General features: G+C 40.3%; 1 protein-coding gene across 1 annotated transcript in view; it reads right to left on the minus strand.

The window, feature by feature from the left end:
• RORA (RAR related orphan receptor A) overlaps positions 1-27,349 on the minus strand; it is a 96,411-nt gene that overhangs the window by 54,962 nt on the left and 14,100 nt on the right. The window lies entirely within an intron of this gene.

Genomic DNA, 27,349 nt, shown 5'->3' on the forward strand with positions numbered 1-27,349 from the left:
TGTGCGATATCCACTTGCATACCTAATTTTGAATTGTACCCCCACATCTTTAAAAGAAAAGAAAAGAAAAAAGGAAAAAGGAAAATAATAAATAAAAGACCCTCTAAAAATTTTTTTTTCTTCCAAAAATATCACTGGCACCAGCCTCTACACCAAAATGGGAATTGATCTCCAAAGTCCTGATGTTGTCATTGCCACAAACTACTTGGAATTACTTGTGCAACTGCTTTCAGTACCAAGGACATGATGTGTCTACATTTGTCACTTTATAGTCCCTCTGCCTCTTTTTTTTTTTTTTTAAAGGAAAATGGTCTGGCTTCTTTGTTTACCTTTTCCAGCACGTTAACTACTTGTTGTTTTCAAATATCAAGCTCATTTTTCCAGGAGAACCACGGAAAACACTGCTAAAGGAGAGGAAAGACATTCCAGAAAAGGGATTGTATATAAGCTTCTGGCAGGCACAGTGCCATTGGCATAGCTATTTAGCCTCTCCAGTTGACTGCTTTGAAGGGGCAATGTTCATGTGTAAGCATACCTCCCAGTACATTTGTTAAAAGAAAATCAGCCTCATTACCTAATAACGTAAATGACTTTGGGAGGAAACTCTGAGTCTCCTATTTCGTTTCTCCTGACAATACCGTTCAATGAGGGTGGACTTTGTGGAAATTCTGATTTCATTACCCATCACTGCTACATTAAAAGACACTTTCTGATGTCATGTTCTGAAATAAACTAAGTTGTTTGCTACAACCACCTACACACAAATTAGAAAATTATATGACAAGGAGTTTAATACAGCCAGCAGTCGGGCCACAGGTTATTACTGAAAGCAGTTGTCGGCCTGATTTCTGGTTTCACAGTAAAAGAAGACGACTTGAAAGGACTTAGTGGTTTTGATGCTCTTCTGAAATAAAAACCCTCACTGAGTGCGTAGCATTGGGTTGTCATTAATGTCAGCCAAGCGAAAACACTGTCTCCATGAACACTGCAGTCGTTTCCCCGCCGAGACCATGACTTTCCACTCTCTGGCATTTTGGGCATTGTGCTAGTACTTTTCCGAAAGAGAATCTTTGGGCAATTCATTCTAGATAATCCAATACACACAACACTGTTACATGAAGAGGTGGCCTGAATTTGCTAAAGTCAGTCAGTAATTTCCACGGCAGAATGTTTTCCTTCCTGAGAAATTCTGACAGGTAATAATGAACATCTCACACATTGGGAAGCGAGTATGAATACTACACTTAATGGTAAATAGCACTGGTTCAAAATAATGTTGTGGATAAAAATATAGTAACATCAGAGTAGCTTTAAATCACTCCTATTAAATTTCTAGACATGTCCAGTTTAACCAGGTCCTGTTGATGAAAATAGAAAGAAACAAATCTCTGGCATGCTTGATCTATTTGACGACATGCAGCATCTTCTGTGTTCCATGTCTGTCACCTGACTATTTTGTAAATAGGCAACAAAACACCAGAGTTCACCCCACACTTATAAAGAAGGAGAAATCAGGCATTTGCATTGGGTGGAAATAATAGCATAACATTAAAAAACAGAACTGCCATCTACTCTCTCACTCTCTGCAATCAAGTTGGGCACAGGAGAGAAGAAAATAAAGTTATTTTCTCAGGTAGGGAGTGAGCGTTAAGAAGTGGTATTTACTATCACGTCACCGGGGTATATTTGTTGTTGTTATTTTCCTCCTCCCATCTATTGCCCATGAATTAATTTAAGAAACAAACAAGGCATCAGGGAATAGGCTAAATATAAAACAGTATTTGATGTGTTTTTTGGTTTCAAATGCTATAAGGCCAAGGTACTAAACCTTGAATGAGAAAATATTTTGCAATTTCCCAGGATATCACATTTGTCATACTTCCTACAGTGATAGTCCATCATTTTTATTATCAATTTTTACTGCGGCGATTTTTAAACATCAAGGTAAATGCTGACAGATAGATTGCTGGGGGATGGATGGGTGGGGGGCATATCTGGTGATACTTAAACAGCAATCTTTTAATTTCACCCATTTTTTTCTGCTTTCAAATTATAAATTCAAACTGAGTGTCACTCTCCACCCACTCCCATCTCCTTCCCAATCCACAAACCAAGAAAATAAAATTCATACATTACTACTTGTATTGTGGAATAGCCAATAACAGGACACCAGGGGTTCTTAAGTCCTGTTTTATATAAAGTGTCTGACTTTCCTCTGCTCACCAACTAAATCATAAGGACAACTCAGCTCATGTTATGAAACAAAATATAAGTGATATTTGAAAACTAAATAGCCAAAGATGTAATTGCTTGTATTTGAGCTGTTTGGGGCCTTGTAAAAGGTATAGGAGAGGAACATCTAAGATTTCATATTTTTATGAGAACGTTAATGCTTTTAGGCTGTTCATATCCAACCCCAAACATGTCCACCTCAAAAAATAATATTGAAAGCCACAGAATTAATAATCCATGTATCTAAAGTTACTCACTTTAGCGGTCACCAAAAATATATATATATATATATATATATTTTTTTTTTTTTTTTTAGTTGGAGTCTCACTCCATCACCTGGACTGGAGGGCAGTGGCATGCTCACGGCCACCCAGCGTCGACCTGCTGGGTTTAGGCAATTCTTCTGCCTCAGCCTTCTAAGTAGCCGGAAACACAGGCACGCACAATCACACCCACCTAATTTTTTGATTTATTGTAGAAACGAGGTCTTGCCAAATTGCCCAGGCTGTTCTCGAGCCTGTGGGCTCAGGCAATCTCCTCACCTCGGCCTCCTAAAGTGCTGGGATTATAGGCTTGAGCCACTGAACCCAGCCAAGATATTTTAAAAAATGTTTTGCTAGAGCATCATATCTAAAACATACCAGTAGAAGTGCTACAAGTTTTCAGTCCTCCTCACTTGGGCATTTAAGAGATTACAGTTATTGTCAACACACATATGAATCTACCTTTATTGGAACCAATTACTATGTTATTGGTTTTCTTCAAGGCTCAAGGACACGCAGAAAAATATGTAAATAGAGGTATATATTATTGTGTTGATGGTGACTCCAAAAGAGATGACGGGAGAATAGAAAATGCGACCTTAATTCTGAAATAATAAAAGCTCAAGCAACAAAAAGCTAAATGTACACCTCAAAATTATACCAAATACAGACATGCAAAAATAAGTTTTCAACTGGGCGAAATCATCACCACATTTAAAGAAAACAAAAGAAGCATTTTGCAGCACCACGCTGGTTTTGTTACTCCTGTTAATTTAGTTTGTACAGAAGATTTACTGCACAACGGTTAGTGTCATGAAGACCACTGGTTCTTCATGGCACTAAACCAACACCTTCAGAAGAATATAAGGCAGCTGTGAATTAAGCAGTATCTTTTTACGTTTCAGATTTCTATAAGGAGATTTCACAGAATGCCACGGTGAAATCAGTTAATATGATAGCTATAGCTATACAGGGAATATGCAACACATAAATATATCCATGTAGAATATATCATGTTTATTTCAGCATTTGAAAATTACTAGTGAGAATGATTCAGTGCCCTTGCCTGTTGTTTTGACAATCTCATGTCTTTTAAGCAAAAGGAAATGGATACTACATAATAGCTTTACCACGCTGACCTCAATATAGAGTAAAATGACAGATAACAAGTAGAAGTTGGTCAGTAACACAAGGAAGTGATTCTGATGCTTTGGTTCATCCTGGTCCCTGCTCAGTTCCCACATCCTGGTGAGAGATGTGGCTGACTTAGTTAAAACCTGCTACTTCAAAGGTTTAAGAAATTAAACATAGTTTGGGAGTACAAACGGCCATCTTTGTTCTCATCTCATTAACAACCTCAGTAAGAGTTTGCTTCCCACACTCACTATCCTTGGAAAGGAAAGTTAAAAGACAGTGAACAGCTTTCCCCACCTCCCTGCAGTGATGCCTCCAGGCTGCCCTCCTTCCTGGTCTCCAACTCCTCCAGGCCAGTAAACACGAGGCATGACCTCTAGTAGGTCATAGTTTCTGTTTTGTTGCATGGACTCCAAAGAGCTAAATGGACACTTCCAAATCGTGCACTTTCCAACCTGCAAACACCTCTGTGACTACAAACCAAACCTCTTTCTTTTCAAAAGACAACCGAGGCTCAGAGAGGTAAAGTGACTGTCCCAAGGTCGCCAAGCTGGGGTGAGGCCAAGAGGATACCATTACCCACATCTGTTACTCTCCTGCCGCCTTTTCAATTCAGTGGATGCCAACCTCCCCATTTCACAGATGGAAGAACAGCCAGTGTCAACAGAGACGGCTCACTTGGGAGGGGTGAGCAGAGGTGCATGTCGGGGTGGCTGGTTGAGCCTTGGCAGCCGCAGGGGGCCTGACCTTGAGGACAGGAAACACAGGCACATTCACGGCTCCTGGTGGTGTTAGGGAGAGGCAGTGAGCTTTGGCACCACAGGCAGAACACTGGGCAGCTGGGGCTGAAGGGAGTATCAAGAAGTGAAGGCTCCAGAAGACTGGGAAAATGGTGGGAGTGACAAGGAGGAAGGCTACACTAAAATTACCCTGTGTCCACTTGACATCTTTCCTCAGTGCCAGTCCTCACCTCAAGGGCACTGTAGTCATATCTAGAGATACACAAACTTCACTTGCCTCTTAGAGTCTCCTTTAATATTTGTCCCAGGGTCCACAGGAAATAAAAAACCAGCTGCATCCCTGACCTTCTCCCCTCAAGTCACCTGCAATGAATACCTGGGTTCATTTCTCACAGCATTTAACATATCCTTGGAATGCTATGCATGTATGAGCTGTCTTTACACACTGAGAGGAAGACGTATGGAGCACAGAGCTGTCTTTCTTCCTCATCCTGTTTTCCCAGTGCCTACCTCGATGTCTGGCACACAGCAGGTGCTCCAAAGGAATGGATAAATGAGAGGATCCTACCACCTGCTTCTAGCAAGCAATCTCTACTACTCTATAGTAGAATGAAAGGGTTATTAAAAACACTCAACAACAGCCTGAGGCATTTCCTTCTAGCCTGGAACCTCTATGACAAGAACCAAAACAAATTAAAATGTTCCTAATTTATCATACAATGAAACTGAAAAATCAGCTGGGGCAGGCATCTCTTCTGAACTATGTTTATTAGAGCCTGAAACCCAGAGATGTCAAAGGAATTCACAGGACTAAAAGAAAAGGCCAGAGGGCGTGGGAGAAGCTCTCATGAAGAAAAGCTACTCTTCTGAAATCTAGGGCTGGGCTGCATGTGGGTAGCACATGGACTATGTGTGCTGTTAGATGACAAGGGATGACTTTAGAGACACACACCTGGGACAAATGCTAAGTCTGCACTTATGAGCTCTGTGCATCATGGGCAAGTTATCCTACCTCTCCAACCCTGTATTTCCTACTCTGTATCACAGAGATAACAGTAACTACTTCACACAGTTATTATGAGGCTCAAATGCAATAGTATCTAAAAGCAACTAGCTCAGTGCCTGACGTGCAGTGGTAACTGCTATTACTATTGTTATATGTGCTATTGATATTTTTATCTGATCCCAGATAATACTCAATAATCAAAGTTAATCTCCATCTGCTTTTCTGAACCGGGAATTACTGCTTTATCCTGGGATTACCATAAGGTCAAGATGGCAAAGTGGGTTTCAGCTCATATCCCAAGTCAGATGGGTTTCCAGTGAACGCTTGGGACCTGGTTGAGCTGCACTGTACTGCGACTGATTGAGACTTGTGCCAAGGGTGTGGGGCCAGGCTCGTTGATTCTAATATTAGAATTGATAAGCCTCTTGTAGTAGTATTACACAGACTAACAGCTATTTTAATATTATATAACAAAGCATAGAGAAATGGAAAGAATGGGCTAAGAGTCAGATGGCCTGCCTGGCTTCTAATTTTAGTTCTGCAACTAACTGGTGAGGGGGATCAGAATATGTCACCTCAAAATATGACACTTTGGCATAAGGTTTATTTTGAGCTAAAAGCAAATGAGAAATAGAAAAGGTTCTCTATTCTTCCCATCTGCCTAAAAATGGGGCATAAATCTCCCTAAGTAAAAGTGCCCCTCCTCCCAGCCTCGTATCAGGAAGAGGAGACCATTACTGTCACTAGAGATGGGCACTGACTTAAATCTTCAGGAAACAGAACCTTACTGAACTAACCCTTAGCTTCTATTAGTTACCCCATATATTTATCTTCCACAACTTATTGCCCCTGGAAGTCCCAAACCATTTTCCTTTGTCTTGTCACTTCTCCATAAATTAATTTCCCTTTGTTAAAATGATATTTAGGCCTCCAGGTCTGATGACCTCATTAGGGATTTTCATTTAGTTTCTGTGAACCAACCCCCACCATGCATATGAAATAAACCCTGTTCTCCTATTAATCTGTATTTTGTTGAAATACTTGTTGAGATTATTTGAAAGAAAAATAAACACACAAGGCTATCACACAGAAGTGCAACAGTTAAGTATTTTCTGTCCTTATTCAAAAAGATTGATTCTTCCTATCAATGAGGAATATATCTAAAATGATAATAAAATTACAATATTTTTGCACATGTACGAAAATAAAAGTCAGTAATTCTCCAAGAAAGATAAAACTGTTGTGGGCATGGTGGCTCTTTAATAACCAAGGCACCATTTTAAGATAGCCAGAATTAATTACGGGGCTAATGACCCATAGAAAGGCATATTTAAATACCAAAGCCAGCACTGGACAATCAAGGAAAATATGGTTTGAAAGGGATTTAGAGAGCAGAAACCAGGGACAGCAGTTGAAACAAAAAACACATTATCCTAGAACACTACCTACTTTGGTGAGAAACATTCAGGATGTGAGGAATCTCAGGGGAGTTCTCATACTGAGTAAGAGGAGCCACTAGGATCAACAGAAAGACAAGATGACACAAACGGTCACCTGCTTGGAAAAGAAGGGCCACTATTCAGCATTCACCCAAAGAGGCGAGGCCTTCACAAGCCGTTTGCCCCATCATCAAGGTTTTCTTTCCCTCACGTTCACTCCCTGCTTTTTCTGATATACCTGCCCATTTTTAATGTGCTATAGGAGAAAATTAAAATTTCCACAGAGAGGAAAATATATATATTTTAATAAGTCTCTCTGGCTATTTTAGAGTCGCATTATCTCTAAGAGCTTCCTGTGTCTTGGTCCTTTGTGCCCCGTACCCACACCATCATAAGCCAAAGAAGAGGTGATAATCTTCAGCGTGCCCTACTTGCCAGGCAAAAGTGATACCACTGCAGTTCTTAGCTTCTCTCTGTACCAAGATGGCCTTTCTGCATGCCAGTATCCAGGGAGCACACCAGGTGGCCAGAGCTAAAACAATTTCATTACTTCATTCGTGCCCATTTATTAAATATATTACTCTTACCCTTATTTACTCCAGCCCGGACATGCCTTGTAAGTTGCCTTCCTAAGTTGAAAGTAGAAGAGAATCAGAAGGTTCCAAAGCCCTTGAGATCTCCAGGCAGGGAGATGGAAGTGAGAGTGAGGCACTCTTGACGTATGTTGGTTTAAAGGAGTAAATATAAATTTTAGTATAAATCGCTGTTCACAATAACACTTTTAAACCAGCAATTATTTATACTGTACTACTCAAGGAACCCTATAATTATTCTGAAAGCGCTTGCCAATGTCTACCCTGTTTCATAATTGCCCACACAGCCTCCTTCAAAAGAATTAGTGGTGGTGTTAAAATTCTGTTTGGTGCTAGGTTACTGTTTCAAACGAGAAGTAATTGCACGATGTTGCAATATTCAAGCAGAAGGGAGTCAATAAAGTACCTGTAGAATGAAATTGTGTAGTATTCACATGTGGGAAGAGAAGGAAGGTGGTGGCTGGAAGGAAACTCATTGATTGGAATTCTCTTACTCCTTTCCTAAGAAATACTGTCATCTGTTAAGCAAGATGAATTTAAAGGAAACTTTTTAAAAAATGCTTTAAGTGGTAGTAATTTGAAAGAATAACAATAACCCACATTGCCCTCTTCCCAGCTCTCTCCAGCCCAGAAAATATTTTCCACTTCCAGTTTTTACTCCTGACATTTGTAAGTGAATCTGGATAGTGATTGTGGAACCTTGGCTTACACATCTCACAGCATCTATCAGTGCAGGTCACTTGACTTTGTTGACCTATTTTCTGCTGTTTCTTCCTGTTACACACATCCCCACCACTTGAAAGAGTAACAGTTTCTCCACTTTCCAATGAAACACAAACAGCAGAGAGATTTCTTGCTCTCTGTCAATGCAAAGACTTCTGGAATGTCTACCATTTTAGGTGAGTGTCTAGGAAAAAGCGGGACTCACCCTGGGTGTCTCTCTCATCTTTATTCCATGTTTCTCTTCTCAGAAACCCACCTGTTAGCTGGGTGTGGTGGCTCACGCCTGTCATCCCAGCACTTTGGGAGGCAGAGGCAAGAGGATTGCCTGAGCCCAGGGGTTCAAGACCAACCTGGGCAACTTGGCGAGACCGCATCTCTACAATACTAGCCAAAAACTAGTATCTCTAAAAAACTAGCCAAGTGTGGTGGTGCACACCTGTGGTTCCAGTTACTTGGAAGGTTGAGGTGGGAGGATCACCTGAGCCCAGCAGGTTGAGGCTGTGGTGGCCATGAGTGTGCCATTGCACTTCAGCTTGGGTGACAGAGTGAGACTGTGACTTGAAAGGAAGGAAGGAAGGAAGGAAGGAAGGAAGGAAGGAAGGAAGGAAGGAAGGAAGGAAGGAAGGAAGGAAAGAAGGAAGGAAGGAAGGAAAGAAAGAAAGAAAAAAAGAAACAAACCCACACATTGTGGACAAAGGACTCTGAGTTCTCCACCCATCCCAAGATGAGAATATATATTCTAATTCTACCCTCAAAATTGAGGGTGCTGTGAAAAGTTTCATATTTAGAAACACAGAGGAGAAAAATCTGACCTAAGTGACAACTCCTGAATTTAAGCCATTTATTCTCACCTCCCCAGTCCTATGCTGCCCCCTTCTCTTTTATGAACATATCATGTAAAAAGTAGAGACTTAAGGAAGTTATCTAAAATAGTTTTGTATTTCTTGTCTAAATATTTTAGGGAGATGTTTTTCCTATTTTGATTGTCCAGACTGTTTTCTCAGTTCTTGCTTTCAGCCCGCAGGTAAAGAAATTGCCATTAACTGCTCCCCATTTCTAAGAAAGTGTGGTGGGGGCATGTGCCTGAGGACCATAACTTAAAGTTAGCATCTCTTGAGATGCAAGACATATGAGCCCTGGCCGTTGGCCATGGATAAGGTCCGTTAGGCCTGGAAGTTCATAGCTTCCTCTTTCTTTTCATCATCTCAGCTTCCGCTGGAGGTGCAATCTTTGATTCAAATCTCACCTCTTCCTAAAAGCCTTCCAAAGGGAAGGAACCTTACAAATTACAATGGATATCTCCACTCACCACTCACATGTTCAGTTTATATTTCCTTATCTTCCTTTTGTGAGTATGTTAATGCTATTTTTCCTCCAGGAACATTTGTCTACCCCAATTCAGTGATAAAGGACAAAGAATAGATTTATCAGAGCATATATTTCTGCCTAGAACATCCCCAAATGCTTGAACAGCAACAGGCACTCCATAAACACTGTTTAAATAGCCATCTGCCACTGTCTGACTTAATAATGCCACTGCCACGGGATATGTCTTTTTCCCTTTTGTTCTAAAGAAACTCCTTCAACTACTTGCTGGCAAGAATAGTATTCTGCCACCTGTGGTACTCTGATTCTGTGAAGGCTGGACTCAAGTTGCTGTGAGAGAATCTGCATTATCCCTCTGTAGTCATACCTAAAACTAACCCACTTTCTTAAGTAAGATCTAGAATGCACACAACTATTCTAGTTATCTGAGAACTAGAGAGTAGAGCTTTTTGGCACTACAACAGGATGTATAAGATGACACGTGTGGTTTGGCCTTCATTTGGAAATAGCAAAAATCACAGAAGTGTTGGTTATAAGTCAGAGAAGGCTAGGGGAGTGAACACTGTGCTTTGGCTGAGCTTCTTTGTATCATTATGTAATGAGTTACAAGCTCAACTTTGCTTGAGTTTAAATAACTGTCAACTGTCAAATTCTGGGATGAAAGCATAAACATAGGAGATTCTGTCCTGGGTCCTCCAGTTGGTCAAGTCCACCATTTGGGAATGTCCACCACACATTCCCTTGGGCTACAAAAGAAATATTCTACAAACTGGAAACAGAAGTTACTTTCTGCATAGTTCTCCCAAAGAATACAAGGAAGTAAATCTTCCTAACTCCAGAAACCTTTATGAATAATCATGTATTTTAGAAAATCACCAGTGCAAATAGCAATGAACCTCAGTTGATATGAGCTTCAGCAATTTGGGATAACTGAATTTTTAAATAGCTGGAGTTTTATCCAAATAAATACATGAAGGCAAAGAGGAGAGTTATAAATATTTTTATGGACTATCTTAAAAATTATAATGTATTTCTCTTCTTCTTAGAGTATTTTGAACAGAATGCACTCTTTCTTGATGATGAAGAGTCATTATAAAACTTATTTTAAAATGTATTAGAAACTTAACAAAAAAGTATAAAATAACTACACATGCTATAACACTCTTAAGGCCTACCATGATTTTTATGGCACTGTGCCCTACTCCTAAGTGGCCCTAGACCTCTTTTAGTCTTTTTATATTCCCCCTCCATCAGTTGTTTTCCTTCCTTCTGTAGTCATGTGCTAGATCTTAAAAAGCCCCCCCTCAACTTGTAATTAATATTTTGCCTTAGAATTAGCTATGTCTTGGAGCCCAACCAGATAACTAAGCTTGACAGAGGACCTGTGTAAAAACCAATTATAAATAGGATGTAGTGGGTCTAAAGGGATTTCCTCTGAGTCAAGTGCATGCACTTTAGTGCTTTAACTTTGGGACCCTGTTTCGGCAACCCAAAGGCTTATTTGCTCACTTCCTCAGTTCTCAGATGGTTCCTGATACAAGAGGTTGCAAGAGGACAAATTTATCACAGGTGAGGTATTGCTGTAGTAGAAAGGGAAAAAAGGTAATTGAAAGACCACGTTCTTCAAATTACCAAGAGAAAGTGTGGTGCAAGAGAAAGTGTGGTGTAGGGAGAAGGACAATCACCTTTCCATTATTTGTGTTATGGCTTGATATGTGTCACAGGCACATTGAGTTTGAGAAAGTGTCATGATCTCTTCTTAATACCTTCAAATAGATATGCTCCAAGACATGGCAAACTGATTTAATACTTATTAAAGCAAGGCCAATTTCATGATCTAAAAAAAAAAAAAAATCCAAAGTCAAATATACATCACTTTATAAATTTGGCCACTGTTTTATTTTTCCTTGATTCCTTTTTTCCTCGTTACAGAGAATCAAGGGTTACTATGGCTGCTTTTTCTTAAGGAAGTAATGTATGTTAAAAAGTCTGTGAAGGACTTGAATTTGTAGTTTCAGGTTCATTTTTGGACGACATCAATCAATCAGGTGTAGCCCGTATCAGGCCAAGCAAAAAGCATATCACTCCTGACTGTGTTCCCTGGGAGACTGTGTTACATTAGATCACTCCAGAGCATCTGACTCACTTCTCAATGAGATTTAGGTTGAAAATTAATATACAGACACAAAACACAGCCCATTGTCTATTAAAACATGTATGTCTACATTTTTTTCTTTTCTTTTTTGTTTTATTTTTGTTCTCAAGAGTGCTCTCTGAAACAAAATCATGTGACAAAACCAGGGTCAGCTTGTTCTAGTCACACCCTTAATATTTCATTAACACAGGAACTGCCAGCCATTTTTGTTCTGCTTCTGCTGAATAACTGGATTCCTATGGCAATGTTCTTCTAATGTGGCTGCTTGGGCAATGTGTCCATTTTTCCTTAGCAGCAGCTGTAATTTTAGGCTTTTTTCTTTTCTTTTTGTTCTTGTTTTAGTGTGTATCTTTGTACTTTTTATCTTGCAATTAACTATATATGATTATATATAGAATTTTTACCCAAATAGGATCACACATTCTATTTTTGCTTATCTTTTCACTAGCTATAGTGTGACAATCTTCACATATCAATGAGTATGCTACCACTTATATCTAAACTAATATAAGTATCACATGATGTAGATGTATAGACATGTATTTCATTAACACTAATTGCTCTCTACAAACCACAAAGAACATAACGTTTGCATATTTTTATGCATACATATTTGTGCAAATGATTTGTGCAGAGATGAAATGTTACCATATTAGGCTATCTTTTTTCTAATCTAAAATCTTACACAAGTTTACTGAAGCAAATTAGAAAACACAGAAAAGTATATGGAACAAAAAATAGAATAGTCATTGTCTTCAATCCTGGAGATAACCAGGATATTAAACATGTTCACGTCTGTATAGGCACGTCTGTACACGCACATGAGAGCACACACACGTTGGCGGTATTTTAAAATGTGTGAGAAATGTTAATGTGCACTTTTTAAATATTAGAAAATGCCAGATAATAATAACAATTGCCTTACAACTGTAATTGTGATGACAGAAAATAACAGAAAAAAAATTGTTAAACTCTTTAACTTTGAAACGAATGCAAGAATTTCATCCAGTGTTGTAAACCCAGGATAACTGGAGGAAGAAGTTTTAGCCATAAGACAGTACCAAGACTTCTGGCTCCCTCCTATCATGTCATGGATTCCAAATTGCAAAATGCCAATACATTTTTTAAAAGGGTAAAGAGATACTGGAGGAAAGGACAAGCCAAACCAACCATGTCCATCGAGAAAAGAAAAGTAGCCTGGAAAGTTTGAGCTATGTCAGGTGTACAAAATGATCAGGCCCAGAAAGACATGAATATGGGACTTCAGTCAAGTCCCCACATGCCCCCAAGCAAGGAGGGGAGAAGTGAATTGTCTAAAGGCACTTTGTTCCTAACTAGCTGCTGGCTCCATTATCTTCATGTTCCTGAAATTTGTCATACAAAGAACCCTATATAGCCAATCTGTATCTTATTTTAACGTAAATTCTTGGCAAGCCATTTAGGAACTGCTTTTCCCCTTTAAAAACTCACTTGTAACGGCTACTAATCGCAGTGTGTATTCAGGACGACATGAATCCATGCTCCCAAGTGCCTAGCCTCAAGCTTTGGGTTCAAACACACTCTATACTTAATCATATTTTCTGGATCTTGGTATTTAAAGTTGACACATGCAAGTTGGAATTCTTCCAAAATGAACACGGAGTTAGCCTATCAAAGCAAAGCCAAAACAATGTGAATATTTAAACATTAAGACAAAAATCCCTGCTCCTGAAACAAGTCTCAAATATTTGCTTAGCACCCACTTAGTGTAAGATCTCAACTATGCAAATGCCAGGTGTGCCAAACAACTGTCCGGCCTTGTACTCGGCTTGGCCTAATGAGATGCACCTGCATCTTCCACAAGGCATTCCACTTCTCGTGCTTTGGCTTAAGTGCACGTTTCTTCTTAACGGTGGAGGACATGAAACAGACTTTTGATTTAGACGGTGTCTCACCTCCCCTCAAAATAAAGCCAACCTTGTGAGTTTAATTCGTGAGTTTAATTAGGCAGTGGGGACAATTAAGACAAAATAATCCATGCTTTCTCACCAAGTGACTTTTACCTTCGCTTTCTGGCCAGGGCTAGAAGTACAGTTGAGGGCCACAAATACTATTTTTCTGTGTCTGAAGTCTGTTGCACTACATTCAATCTGATCTTTTGGTATTATTAGGTCCATCTTTTAACCAGCAAAGATTGGGGCCCAGGAAGACTGCAGCTTGCTAGAGCAAGTCATCCTTGACTTGTTGAACTGGCAACAAGTCTATTGTTCAAATGTATTTAGGGGATAGGAAATCTGAGAGAATACTAGATTAAAAGTAGTTTTTAGTGCAAAATAGTGATTATTCTAAGAAAATTATAGGAACACTTAAAAGTATTGATGTTTAAATAACTCAATACCCTAATAACACCTGAGTTAAAACCTTGCCACCAGTACAATAATAGCATCATTGTATATAATACATTTTTGCTTCACTCTTTGGGATTTCAATTTAACGCCACAACTGACAGCTTACAAACTGCTATGGGCAAGCAGTGGTCTCTCTGTGGGTAAATACTATTTATCGTGTTCTACCAGTATCTCAGCAAAAAGACAGAGTGTTCTTGGTATGTCAGTCTCTACATTCGTCCATCAGAGCTTTGAAGAAAAACACTGTCTTCCTTTCATGTGGGCTGATTTCAAGGAACGATAGAGGTTTGACAGAGGGCAACACCACTGGATTGAGATAAAACTGGTATGGTCCCAAGAATTCTCCTATAAAGGTAAATTCCACAGATAAGACACCTTTCTTCTTCTTTAAATATTTTTTTCATTTTGCTTTTAAGGTTGCTTTTTCTTGCAATTAGAAGCACAGGTATTGTTGCTGCTCAAACAGTGTTGGTTTCAGACAGTGCTAGAGGTGACTAAAAATAATTCTGCTAATGCAACTCACAGTGTGTACATTATATGTCATCTGTTTTTATGTATTCATTAGTAGAGACATTTGGAATACCTCATTGCTGAAATAAGCTGCATTTGTCCAATATCCTTGCATCCATATCACATTTATATTAGAACTTGAGCTGAAATCAATGTTATTCAACAGCCAACCCTGTCTCACTCACAATGGATTTTCTCCAAATGGATCTGTTTCATATTAAAATTAGTGATTAAGGTAGGTTTTTAATGAGCTAGGCAGCAGGCAACAGCAGCTTCGGAAAGCATAACTTAATGGGGCTAACTCAATTATTAGCCACATTACCTACATGGAACCAGAGTCTTAATAAAACTCAATTTGTTTCAAACATTTATAGATATCACCCCTATTTTTAAAAATAGCTAATTATGATGTGGCCTGATTGATAAACTCAACATACCCTCTCAAACAACCACTCAAACACTTAAGGAAAATGAATTGCCCTTGGACTCAGGCCAGATATTTGATGAATTTATAAATGTCACTCACTTCCTGGCTTGAACACAGAAGCTAATTCGGATACATGTTTCTTGCCCATCTAACTCCCTAGAAGTTGGTAAATTGTTAAGTAGGCATTTGGATAACATGATGCAAAGTTAATAACAGAGGTCTATAATTAACACACTCATATATGTACTCTAAAAATAGGGTATCAAGGAAAGTCTATTAGGTGATATGATCAAGAATTAATTGGTTAATGTCTATAGAGCCCAACTATACATAAATAAGATGTATGATTATTATAATTATGGAGAGCACAGTTCAAAATCCACTTCAAGTTCAGAGTATAGCAATTTACACATCTAAGTATAGACGCAAATATTTAACTGTGCAAAAATAGTTATTTTAATGCTATTCCAAAGGTTTAATAAGTATTACTTATAGCTCAGGTTTAACTTTTTCACTCTTCATAAAAGATATTAGTTGATTAAAAAAATCAGAATTCCCTTATGGCCATTAATACATTATTTAGTGAAATTATTATTATTATTATTTAATTTGATCATGGGAAAGGAAGAGGGAAAAGTCGATGTTACAGACAGAAACTATCTTGTTAATCACTGTGCATACTGATAGAAGGAGAAGGCGATTTAAATTTATTGAAAGCTAGTTTTATATGAAAAGAGAACAATAAAGTTGAGGTTCTCGTCTCCAAGTATTATATATTATTTGAGGTGGGGGAGATGACTAGATGAATATGTGATAGCAACTTGGAAAGATCATAACATAGTATACCTAACAAGATTTTTGTGAGGGAATTCAGGAAGATCATTTATCATTTGATCTGGGCCATGAAAAATGAATATCACTGGCCAGGCACCATGGCTCATGCCTGTAATCCCAGCACTTTGAGAGGCCAAGGAGGGAGGATGACCTGAGGCCAGGAGTTCGAGACCAGCCTGGGCAACATAGCAAGATCCCGACTTTACAACATATTTTAAAAGAAAGGCATGGTGGTGTACACCTGTAGTAGTAGCTATTCAGGAGGCTGAGGTGGGAGGTTTGCTTGAACCCAAGAGGTAAAGGCTGCGGTAAGCTGTGACTGTGCTACTACTACATTCCAGCCTGGGCGACAGAGTGACACTCAAACTCAAAGAAAAGGGGGGAGGGAAGCCTTATAATCTCCTGCTGTTACTTTTGTCCCTGGGCATCTTTCTGTTCTGCTAGAGACAAGAGCTGTCCCCAACCACAGGAAGGCAGAACAGTCAGGCAGCCTCAGCAAGTGATGCAAAAATAGGCCTAAAGACCTCCCCTATCTGGGAGAACCTTCAACCCCTCCACGAGGCAGCATGCCTTCTATTCTTTTTTCTTTTTTCTTTTCAAGTTAGAGTCTCACTTTGTCGCCCAGGCTGGAGTGCAGTGGCACGTTCACGGCCACCACAGCCTCAACCTGTTGGGCTCCGTTGGTCCTTCCACCTCAGCCTTCCAAATAGCTGGAACCACAGGAGTGCACCACCATGCCTGGCTAATTTTTTGACTTATTGTTGAGATGAGGTCTCGCCATGTTGCACAGGTTAGTCTCAAACCCCTGGGTTCAGGTCATCCTCTCACCTCTGCCTCCCAAAGTACTGGGATGACAGGTGTGAGCCACTGTGCCCGGCCGAGCGTGTTCTGTATTCTGAGGTAGTTAATGGAAAGAAGACAGGAACTTGCACGATCTACACCCAAGACCTAAACCTCCCCATTCGTGCAGCCTGGTCCCCCGTAGAGTGCCAGAATGCTTTTGAGAAAGGAAGCCACTTCTCTCTCCAGCAAGACAGTGAGTGGTAAGGTCTAGTCTGGGTTTCTCTGAGGAGAGCAGGACTTGCTGCTAACACCCGGGAGGAAGAAAGTAGGCCAAGGACAGACCACAGAACATCTCAGACCGAGTTCCAGGAGCACCTCTTCTTCAGCTTGAAGGCCCTTGGCACAGGGCTCACTCACCTGACAGCTTCTTTCACTTTTCCTGTAATATACATTCATCCTGACTCTAACATTACTGTTATATGATCAAGCTTTCCGGATGGTTTTTATGTTTTCCTAGTATACGTAAAAAAGATGAGTCACTTTGCGAGGGAAGAACAAGCAGCCAGATATTGGGTGACAAAGTCGGTAAAAGTTGACATAATTTTGATATTTTTCATTTGGATTTGGTTTGGATGGTTTTGTACTAAAACAACAACAACAAAAAACCCTTAAGATGATGGCATTTCCTAGCATATAATATAGACGGGGTGACAATATAATTTACAAAAGGCTTTTTTGTGGTTAGTGTTTTTCACACCTCTATCTTCTAGCATTTAGAATCTAATCATTTCTCTGTGGTAGGAGGTGTTATACATAGAAAATGGGTTCAATTAAATTAATCAACGAAAGTGGCTTGTCCATTTTGTACCCCTTCTCAAAAGAAGCCACTGAGGTGGAGGATTGCTTGAGACAGGGAGTTTGAGACCAGCCTAGGCAATGTAGTAAGACTGTGTCTCTACAAAAAGAAAAAATGAATGTGCCAGGTGTGGTGGTATGTGCTTGTAGTCCCAGTTACTTGAGAGGCTGAGGCAGGAGGATTGCTTGAGCCCAGGAGTCTGAGGTTACTGTGAACTATGATCGCACCAATGTATTCCAACCTGTCACAAAAAAAAAAAGAAGGAAAGAAAGAAAAGAAAAAAACCCCAAATCTCCATTTTTACAAAATTCAAGTCTTCCAAATGATGCTTAGTAAATATGGAGTAGTTGTCCAATATGGTCACTAACAACAACAGTGATTCTGGTTCTCACAATAATTTGGGGGAAGGGTGGTGGTTAAAAGTGAAAACAGGACAACAGCAAAGAAAAATGACAATTGGTCTCTTCATTCACTAAATAATGAGTAAATGAAATAGCAGTCATCCCCCAAAATAGGGATCGTGTTTACACTAATGACAGCTCAAAAGGCTGAACTGGCTTGAACGGGTAGGACGAATAATGCAGGAGAAAAGGGTGCAGACAAGGAAGGTTTTAAGTAAGTTAAACCCACCAGTGACAAAGAATGTGCAGAAAGCAAGGCCAGGCCGCTGAAGCATCCTTTTATTCACCAATCAATGGAAGCTATTCAAGCCAATATGGTTTGATTTAGCAGATATTAACTGCAGCTAAAGTGATGCAAATACGTCAGCGAAAGGAGAACAAGATAAACTCGAGAAACCCACACTGGTTAAAAAGGGAGATGAGAACAGAGACTGACATTTAAAGACCAGATTAAAAGGATAGGAAAAAATGAGAGAAAAGTAAGACGGTGTGAGCATGAGATCTGCAGACAGAAAGAAGGGGAAGGGGATAGATTCAACGATTCCCTTCTTATTAGGTTCAGAGGCAAGAGAGAGGATCACTGATCATGGGCCACAGATTACACAAATAACTAAACATACATGAAAAAGTCCTTTCTGGATCTGAAGATAAACTGAGATTTTATACAGTACTGTATTAAAAAGTTTTTGTCCTCTGAAGATGCTTAAAACTATGGACAGTTTTAATAATGATTTAAGATTGCCATTCATTTGGAGAAATTTCCATGAGCCTCATCTTGTACCCAACACAGGTGTTGTCATAGATTCAATTAAGGGGTCATGGTACAGAAGTTGAAGCACTGACTGAGAGTCAAGAGACCAGGATTCCAAAACTTGGCTCTGCTGATAAGTGTGTGATGCTGGGCCAGACACTTAACCTTTCTGTTTTCTCTGGAGTAACAGGAGTGGCTTGGACCAGATAACGCTCAGGCCTCTCTTATGATACCATGTATGCAACGAGGGATGTTACCACATTAATCACTTATTTTGCCCTGCCTGTATTGGCCTTGCATGCCGATTTTTTTTCTCCTCTCCCTCTTTTGCTTGCTAGTGGCTTGTCAACAGTACTTTATGTAATCAATTCTGGAAATGTTTACCCATCTGTATTATCTGAAGGTTGTTATTTACTGTTCTTGTTACTTTTTTCCCTCGGGGGTGGGAAATTTCAATGTGTCTCCCACAGAAAGACCACAGCAAACAACACGGATACATTTTCCCAATACTCAGCAAGAAGGGACAACCTTTTGTTGGCTTCCCTGACACAGTCTGAATTCAACGTAATAATGTATTTGAAGTGGTTTCCTGTGTTTTTGTTTGTGTGTGTGTGCCTCTAAAGACTAAATTAAAACTCCCATGGATCTGTGTCCTCATTTGGGCTGCAACTCTTAACTAGACTTAATTTTTCCCCCTTTCTATGAAAATACAAATAATCGTGCAGGCCAATTGGATCCTTCCAGAGAAATGTATGGCTTAGTTGCTAAAGAGTTAAAGAGGCCTCGTACATCACCTAGACACTTTTGCGTATAATACTCTTACATCTAAACTCTTTTTAGCACTCTTAGGTGAAGTATGAACTACAGAAATATCATGGCAGAAAAATAAAGATACTTGAATCTAGTCCCTGTCACTAACTTATCCTGGGTATGGTGCTTAATCTTCCAACCATCTGATTGCAAAGTTAACAGACTGGACTAAATGACTTTGAAGGTCTCTAATAGGTCTAATATTCTAGAATGCCCAACTAGCTAGAGGACTATTGTTTTTAGCTATGTCACCTTCTATGATGAAAATTCTGTTCCCATCTGGGAAGTTATAAAAGTTTACTCATTAGGACATTATGCCAATACAAAAACTGACCTCACCACATTTCTGTTACCTTGTTAAAAATGTGATAATCTCCTGAATTGTACCCCACATCTTTAAAATAAAATTAAAAAAATATATATATATATATATAAAGTAATAATCAATGCAAAAGTGCAAGGTGTGAGGGTGAGTTATAGAAATAGAACAATATCTTAAACATACCAGCACACATCCCAGCACTCCTGGATGGGGAAAAAGAGGCTGAAATCACCAAGTTCCATGTACAAGATTCCACAGGTCTGTGGAAAAGATGCTGTGTACACCCTCACCCACTGCTCACAACCTATGATTTGAATTTGGGGGCCTTAAAATCACATAGCAAGTGGAGTCGCCTTAAATGCAGAATGCAGCTCAGTAAGAGGTTATACGAGAGGGGGCCTCAAAAACCCAGGAATTTATTTATAAAAAAATTGTGTACTTATTCTTGCATGTTTAAATTTCAGTTAACTTCAAAGTATTCTCCGTCTGATGCAAGATATCTATTGAGATGCTCAAAGCAGTTTTTGAACTTGTCAATTTCCACGCATTTTAGAGTTTCTGCTGTTTTTTGTTTCACCTCTTCCACATTGGCAAAACGTTTCCTTTTGAGGACTTTTTGCATTCTGGGAAACATGCACACAAAAAACGTTACTTGGGGTGAGATTGGGTGAATAGGGAGGGTGAGGCATGGGGGTCATGCCACTTTTGCTGAACACTCAGTGCAATGTAGACAGGTGTGCTCATAAATCACTCATTGTGAAATGAGCAAACGCACTGAAAGCATCTTTAAAAAAAAAAAAATTCACTGAAGCTGCACACAGTCTCTCACAACAATGCCAGCCAGTACACTGATGTCGATGGAGTCCTAGAACACTTACCTAGTGAGGGAATTCTGTACGACAAGAGGCCCACCCTCCAAAAGATGATTCTGACTTTTGGGGGCTCCTCCCTTATAAAACAGATTCGTTTGGTGGAGAAAATGCTGTCCCAGACTTCACACAGCCAGTGGAGGGCAGGGAGGGGTGACTCACTCAGAACTGTGTATGCTGGGAGAAAGAACCCCATGAGAAACCAATCAGAAAAGGAGTGTGATACCTTCTATTTGCATAGCCTTCCACAACTTTCCTAAACACTTCAGTACCCTGGGCATATTGAACCCCAAGAAATACAGAGAGTATAACCCAAAAGATTTAATATACCCAAGGCTATAGTAGATGGCTGGATCACCCTGCCTTTACCACTGGTAGCAAGTTTTAAAAAATGGCTTTTTAGTCATACTCCCTCTCACCATTAAAATAAAACTACAAAGAATACAGATAATAAAAATATATGAAGCACTTACGGATGGGCCAACCACTTTAAACGTATTATCTCATTTAATCCTCAAAATAATCCAATGAGGTTGATGCCATTTTTATCACCGGTAGTAGAGGTGATAGTAGAGGAGAGCTGAACAAGTTAAGCCACCAACCCTATGGCAAGGAAGTCAAATCACCACTATTCTGGATACATTTGCCAAGTCCAAAGCATTTATCTTGTATGCAAAAACAACCTGGGAGGCAGCTGGCAATGATACTTCTTCACGGTTTGGGCATAAGCCCTGACTAACACGTATTAAATTACCAAGCATATCTTTAAATAAACGTGTGCTACAGCAACTCCAACAACAATCTTTAATGTAATAATTACACTAGCCGTGACATGGGCTCAGCCGAGAGTGTATTTTATTTTAACAAGCCTGAGTAAGTACATGAGTGTTGGCCGAGCATTTTGCTCGACAGTCATACTTGAAAGCTGGCTCCAACCTTTAATTTAAGCATTCGCTTGCAGCACCAACAAGGTTACGGGGTTTCTGGTTTCAAAGACACACTCCTCCATCCTTTCATGGTCCCACTTCTGTAAGCAGCGTGATTGAACTGCAGCACCACAGAAACTTGTTTTCCCTCCTCCTGGTGGTGCAAGCCAAAACCCTACCATCCCATTCATCTTAGCAACATCATAATGAAGTCCCCGAATCAATTTATTACAAGCAAAGTGCAAAAATTCATTGAAGGAGTCTTGTGGCTGATGTCTTTTTATGCATGTCTCGATGGTCTACAAGAGGCAGAGCGTCTGCAAACACACCATATAAGGGTCCTTTGCTACACCCCAAAGCTTTTTTTATCTCCCCTGAAATAATTAAGGGAAAAGAAGATACTGAGAACATCTGATTGTTCCTAATGTTTTCACGTGCTTTAAAAATATGTGGCAGCCTCCCTTCGTGGACCTTCAGGAAAAGAGCAACTTCCAAGAATGATGGTGAGGGCCCTTCATGATGGTGTGGGTCTAAACCACACTGATCTCCTTGACCCCGTCTCCCACACACCCTGCAGGCGACATGGAACTTCTTGCTGTCCCCAACATGCCTTACTCGCTGTCTAGCTTTTAAGAATGTTCACACGCACTCCCCTTTGTAAGGCAACAGCCTCCCTCTGCTTCAAAGTTCAGCTAAGCCTTCACCTCTTCCAAAAATCCCTTCCTAATCCCTCAGTCTGATTTGGGCCCCTCCTCTGTGCTCCCACCATACCCTGGATGATCTAATCTGGCATCGACACTGTGTCATGGGTGTATTTCCACCTCGGGCCCTCACTGGCCTGTGAGCTCCTTGAAGGCAGGGGGCCACATCTTCCCACCTCCCTGCTTCTAGCACTTTGTCAAGTGTCTGGCACACATAAGATGCTCAAGACATCTCTGTGTATTTTGTCTATGCTTCCCCCCAACTCCCAATTCACTAAGTGTTCAGAGACAGCCCATCCTCAATCTGCATGATGACCTGGTCTTGGCATCTGGCACAATGTGTTTTTGTGAGACTCCAGTGGTGCTGGGGTTGCTGGGTCAGAACTGAGAGGGGTTAACGCAGCCCTTGGAGTCAGACAGACTCAGCCTCTAGTTACAGCGACGGGCTAACCCTGTGATCCCGGGCAGGTGGCTCTGCGTCTCTGAGTCTCAGCTTCCTCCTCTGTAAAAAGGGGATGAAAGGCTAACATAAGTATTAAATGTGGTAATCCATTTCACGGTGCTTGGCACAGAGGAAGCGCTTTACAAATGATAGGCTTAGAACACATATTACTGGTTACAATAGCAGGGCTTAGATCATGCAGATTTAGAAGCCTCTTATGTTATATGATGAGAAATATCATTCAAGCGCTCCTTTCATCGGCCTTATCCGAGCAGATCACATCACTCACATGATTGGACACTGGCAAAAACCCTGTTAAAACACAACATGTGCCCGCAAAGATGGGATGCGGTCATTACCCCAACTTCAGACTTGTATACGTGATGTGTACCATTTACCAAGTGTATATGAGGACGATGGTATCAATAATGCTTATTCAGAGTCTGCCGTATGATAAGTATTTGTTACAAGTGAGACTTGTATTGAGTGTCTTCCATGTGTTACTTCTTTCCAAAATCCCTGTGAGGTAGATATTATTATCTTTATTTTACAGATGATACGACTGAGGTTTGAATTGCCCAAGATCCCTTAGCATGTATTACAGCATGTCTGGGACTTAAACCTTATCTGGAAAAGCTTCCAGTTTCCTATGAGTCTTTCTTCCTTCCTTTGTTTCTTTCTTTCTCTTTCTTTCTTTCTGCGTTGCAGTCTCTTTCTATTGCCCAGGCTGGAGTGCAGTGGCATGATCACGGCCACTGCAACCTCGACCTGCTAGGCTCAGGAGATCCTTCCGCCTCTGCCTTCCAAGTAGCTGGAACTACAGTTGTGTACCACCACACCCGTTTTGTTTGTTTGTTTGTTTGTTTGTAGAGATGAGGTCTTGCCATGTTGCCCAGGCTGGTCTTGAACCCCTGGACTCAGACCATCCTCTTGCCTCTACCTCCCAAAGTGCTGGGACTATAGGCATGAGCCACCATGCCCAGCTAATTTTTCTTGATTTATTATAGAGATGAGGTCTCACCAAGTTGCCCAGGCTGGTTTTGAACCCCTGGGCGCAGGCAATCCTTTTGCCTCCACCTCCCAAAGTGCTGGGATGACAGGTACGAGCCACCACACCCAGCCAAGTCTTTCTTATTTGTTTATCTTGTGTCACCTGGGAGAACGGAGCCCTGAGTTGGGGCAGGAGAAGAGGAAGTCTGGAGAGGTGTGCTTGACCTTCATGTGGTGATGAGACGACTCTGCGCTCAGCTGAGCCAGAAGACTCCTGAGAGCCACGAGAAAGGAGATAACGACCTGGAAAACATAACCCAGTTTGTCTAAGGCCAGCTTTACCCAGGACCAGAAACTTCGGTAGAGAGTCAGAAAGCAAACAGAAAGCATAACGTCTTAGAAGACCTTCCAATTCCTACAACATTCCCGTGTCTTCTGATTCACTGTTTCCTTCCCACCCACCTAGCAAGTCATTCAGAAGCCAATGATTCAAAAAGAAGGAAAAATACCCACAAAGGCTGATAGCAGGCCCTGGTGATACAGTTACGGCTTTGCACACACACCGGCAGTCTGTGAATGCCTTTGTTTCCTTACTGTACCAAAGGGGATTCAGTGTACCTTTGAGAAGTGGTGGGACAAAGCGATGGCAAAGGAACAAAATGTTTGGTTAATGACTCAAACATTCCAAAGTTGAATCTAGAGAATATTTTCAGGTCTGAGAGTATCTTATTTACAGTAAAATTACTACAATGCTCCTGTTTTTTAGTAAGCTTTTTATCAAGTGCAACATGCACACAGAACAGGCACAAATCATAAATGCAAGCTTGGTGAATTTTCACAGAGTGTACATGCCCAGATAAGAAAAAAAATGCCCTTTTGTTTTGTTTTTAATAGTTTTATATGCCTGGGTCAAAACACTGAATAATGTAAAACTTGGTGTATAAAATTTATTATGTTAGGTTCAGTTGGTCAGAAAATGCTAAGAGTTTAATAAAATACACTGCCTAAAAATGATCCATTTTACTTCAAAGAGGAAAATTATCTTGGAATTTTATTTTTCAAGTTGGAAAGTCAGAAGCTGTGTCTTCTTTGTGACCGTGAGTAGGCATGTAGAGCTTCCCCTCACCCTTGGAACGGCCAGGGCTTCCTCAATGCGCCATCCTGGAGGCCTTGCCAAAATCAGAGGTTGGCTAGCCAGGTTCCCCTTGCTCTTCACCCCCGCCCTTCCTCCACCCCATGACCGTGAGTTGGTCTGAAACTGGGAGATCTCACTCTCCTCAGTCCTCCCGATTTGGGGCAGATCCACCGAAGAATTGAGATGCTTTTTCTTCTGGGCAGGCCACTGCACAACCTCTGTTTATACAGTGAGCGCTTCAGCCTCTGCCTTTAAGTGGCTAATAAAGCCATGCCAGAACAAGGTGTCTCAGTACCCCGGGACTGATCTGGCTCTAGGGGCACCAGCTTCCCTCTCGATGATGACATTCAGGGGCAAGACCCTGGAAATGCACAATATGCCAATACATATTTGTTCCTGCCCCGCTGACAGCCTTTTGATAGGAAACCGAACGGAATGTAAGACCTGCGTGTCTCCTATTTGATAATAACAGAGGCAGATGGCCTGGCCACAAAGGGCCATGGGAATGCCTACATGTTAGATGCCAACAAAGTGATTATAAAATGAAGGACAAGTGTTTGGCATTGCCTTCTACCTGCATGTGACTTTTCACAAGAAATTTCAGGGAAGGTTGGGCTTCCACATATTTAATTAGTATAATGGAACTGGTTCTGGCAAATGCATTTGAAGTTAGTCAGGGCTTGGCCTTCTTGTCACACTCCAGGTGCCGACAGCTCTCTGGGCACAAGTCTTCCCTCCTGGAGAAGGGGTGAGGGAGGGTGAACAATGTACCTCGTGTCAAGGTGCCTGGCACTTGCATGGCAACAGGCCCTGCAAGGACTTTTTCCATCACTACATACACGTAGTGATCAAATTCCCCGAAGTGCCCACATTAGTGGCAAAAGTCTCACATCTACCAAGAGTTGGGATAGCTCTGAAAGTATACTTAAAAACATACAAAAGATTTTTTTCCTCCATGCAAGTCCAAACCAAAAAAAAAAAAAGAGCAGTAATTTATTAGTACTATTTTTGCTAATATAGGTTGTAGATGATTAAAGATAAATTGTAAAGCCTCTGTAAATCACAGTTTTACACCCAGATCTCTGCTATATTAGTAAAGAGAACAACAAAATCTCTGAAAATAGGACATTAGCAATGATTCTGGTGTTCTACTGCTATTAAAGATGAAGACAATACAGAAAATGAGCATAAGAAAATTTGTTCTGGAATTCATGGTTGAAAGTGCTTTGCTTAACATATGTTTTATGGCTAATCTGATAAATTTGTCTGAATTTAAAGCCCCTTCTAGTGTTACCTTATGCTTTGTCACAAAATTTTCTGTCTTCTACAGTAAATTGCAGAGCAACAGCTCTCAAACTTTTTGGTCCCTGTATTCTTTCATTTTTGGCATCGAAGTCTCATTCTGTTGTCCAGGCTGGTGTGTAGTGGCATGCTCATGGCTACCGCAGTCTCAACTTGCTGAACTCAGGCGATCCTTCTGCCTCAGCTTTCCAAGTAGCTGGAACTATAGGGGTATGCCACCACACCTGGCTAATTTTTAAAAATTTACTATTAAGACAAGGTCTTGCCAAATGCCCCGGATGGTCTCGAACCCCTAGGCTCAGGCAATCATCTCATCTCCACCTCCCAAAGTGCTATGATTACAGGCATGAGCCACCACACCCAACCCCTGTATTCTTTTATGATCCTAAAAGCCCCAAAGGGCTTTTGTTTATTAGGTTATGTATCAATAATTACCATACTGGAAGTTAAAACTGGGAACATTTGAAAACATTTACTTGTAATTAATTTAAAAATTACAGCAATGAACTAATTACATATGATCATGTGAAAATAAGTATAGTTTCCAAAACAAAAAACATTAGTACGAAGAAAGTCATTATTTTACATTTTTGCAAATCTTTTTATGTCTAGTTTTTAACAGAAGACAAGTGGATTCTCGTGTCTGCTTCTTTCTACATTCAATCTGTTGTGTTACGTCCTTTTGGTTGATATATGTCAAGAAAATCTGGCCTCACATAGATATGAAGCTGGAAAAGGGAAGCATATTGTAATAGCCTTTTCAAATGATTCTGGATATTCTTATTTTGGTATTATACCCAAACTCAACAAGTAGTTTTTCTTAAGGGTTAGTTACAACATGAATCCTGAAAATACATCAGTGACTTCTTATGCTCTGTTAAATTCAAATAAATTGGTATAATTTAGACTTTGAATAAACCTTTTACCTATGCATGTTTTGATAATGTCACGTGCTGGTCACTTGGAAACTATTGGTTCACTGAGCTCTGTAACTCTTCCAGATGTTGACCCAAATCATGATCAGATATGATTGAATCAAGGAATCACATTGATTCATATCACCACCCATATCATCAGAAAAGTTAAGTATTGGGACACTGTCAGATTCATGGGGTCAGATACAAGTTTTCCAAAGTTCTAATTTTTGCCTGAAGGATTGAATGTATTGGCAATAAATACCGTCAAGTGTTTTTCTTGAAATGACAGGCTCACCTAGTTCCTTTTTGAGAAAAAGCATGAAACATACTCAAGTCAGAAGAACCACAGTCTGTTGTTCTACTAAGCAAAAAGGG

This window comes from Carlito syrichta, unplaced genomic scaffold (genome assembly GCF_000164805.1).
Source record: "Carlito syrichta isolate Samal-C Ts95f unplaced genomic scaffold, Tarsius_syrichta-2.0.1 Scaffold303682, whole genome shotgun sequence".
In the NCBI taxonomy this organism is placed as follows: Eukaryota; Metazoa; Chordata; class Mammalia; order Primates; family Tarsiidae; genus Carlito; species Carlito syrichta.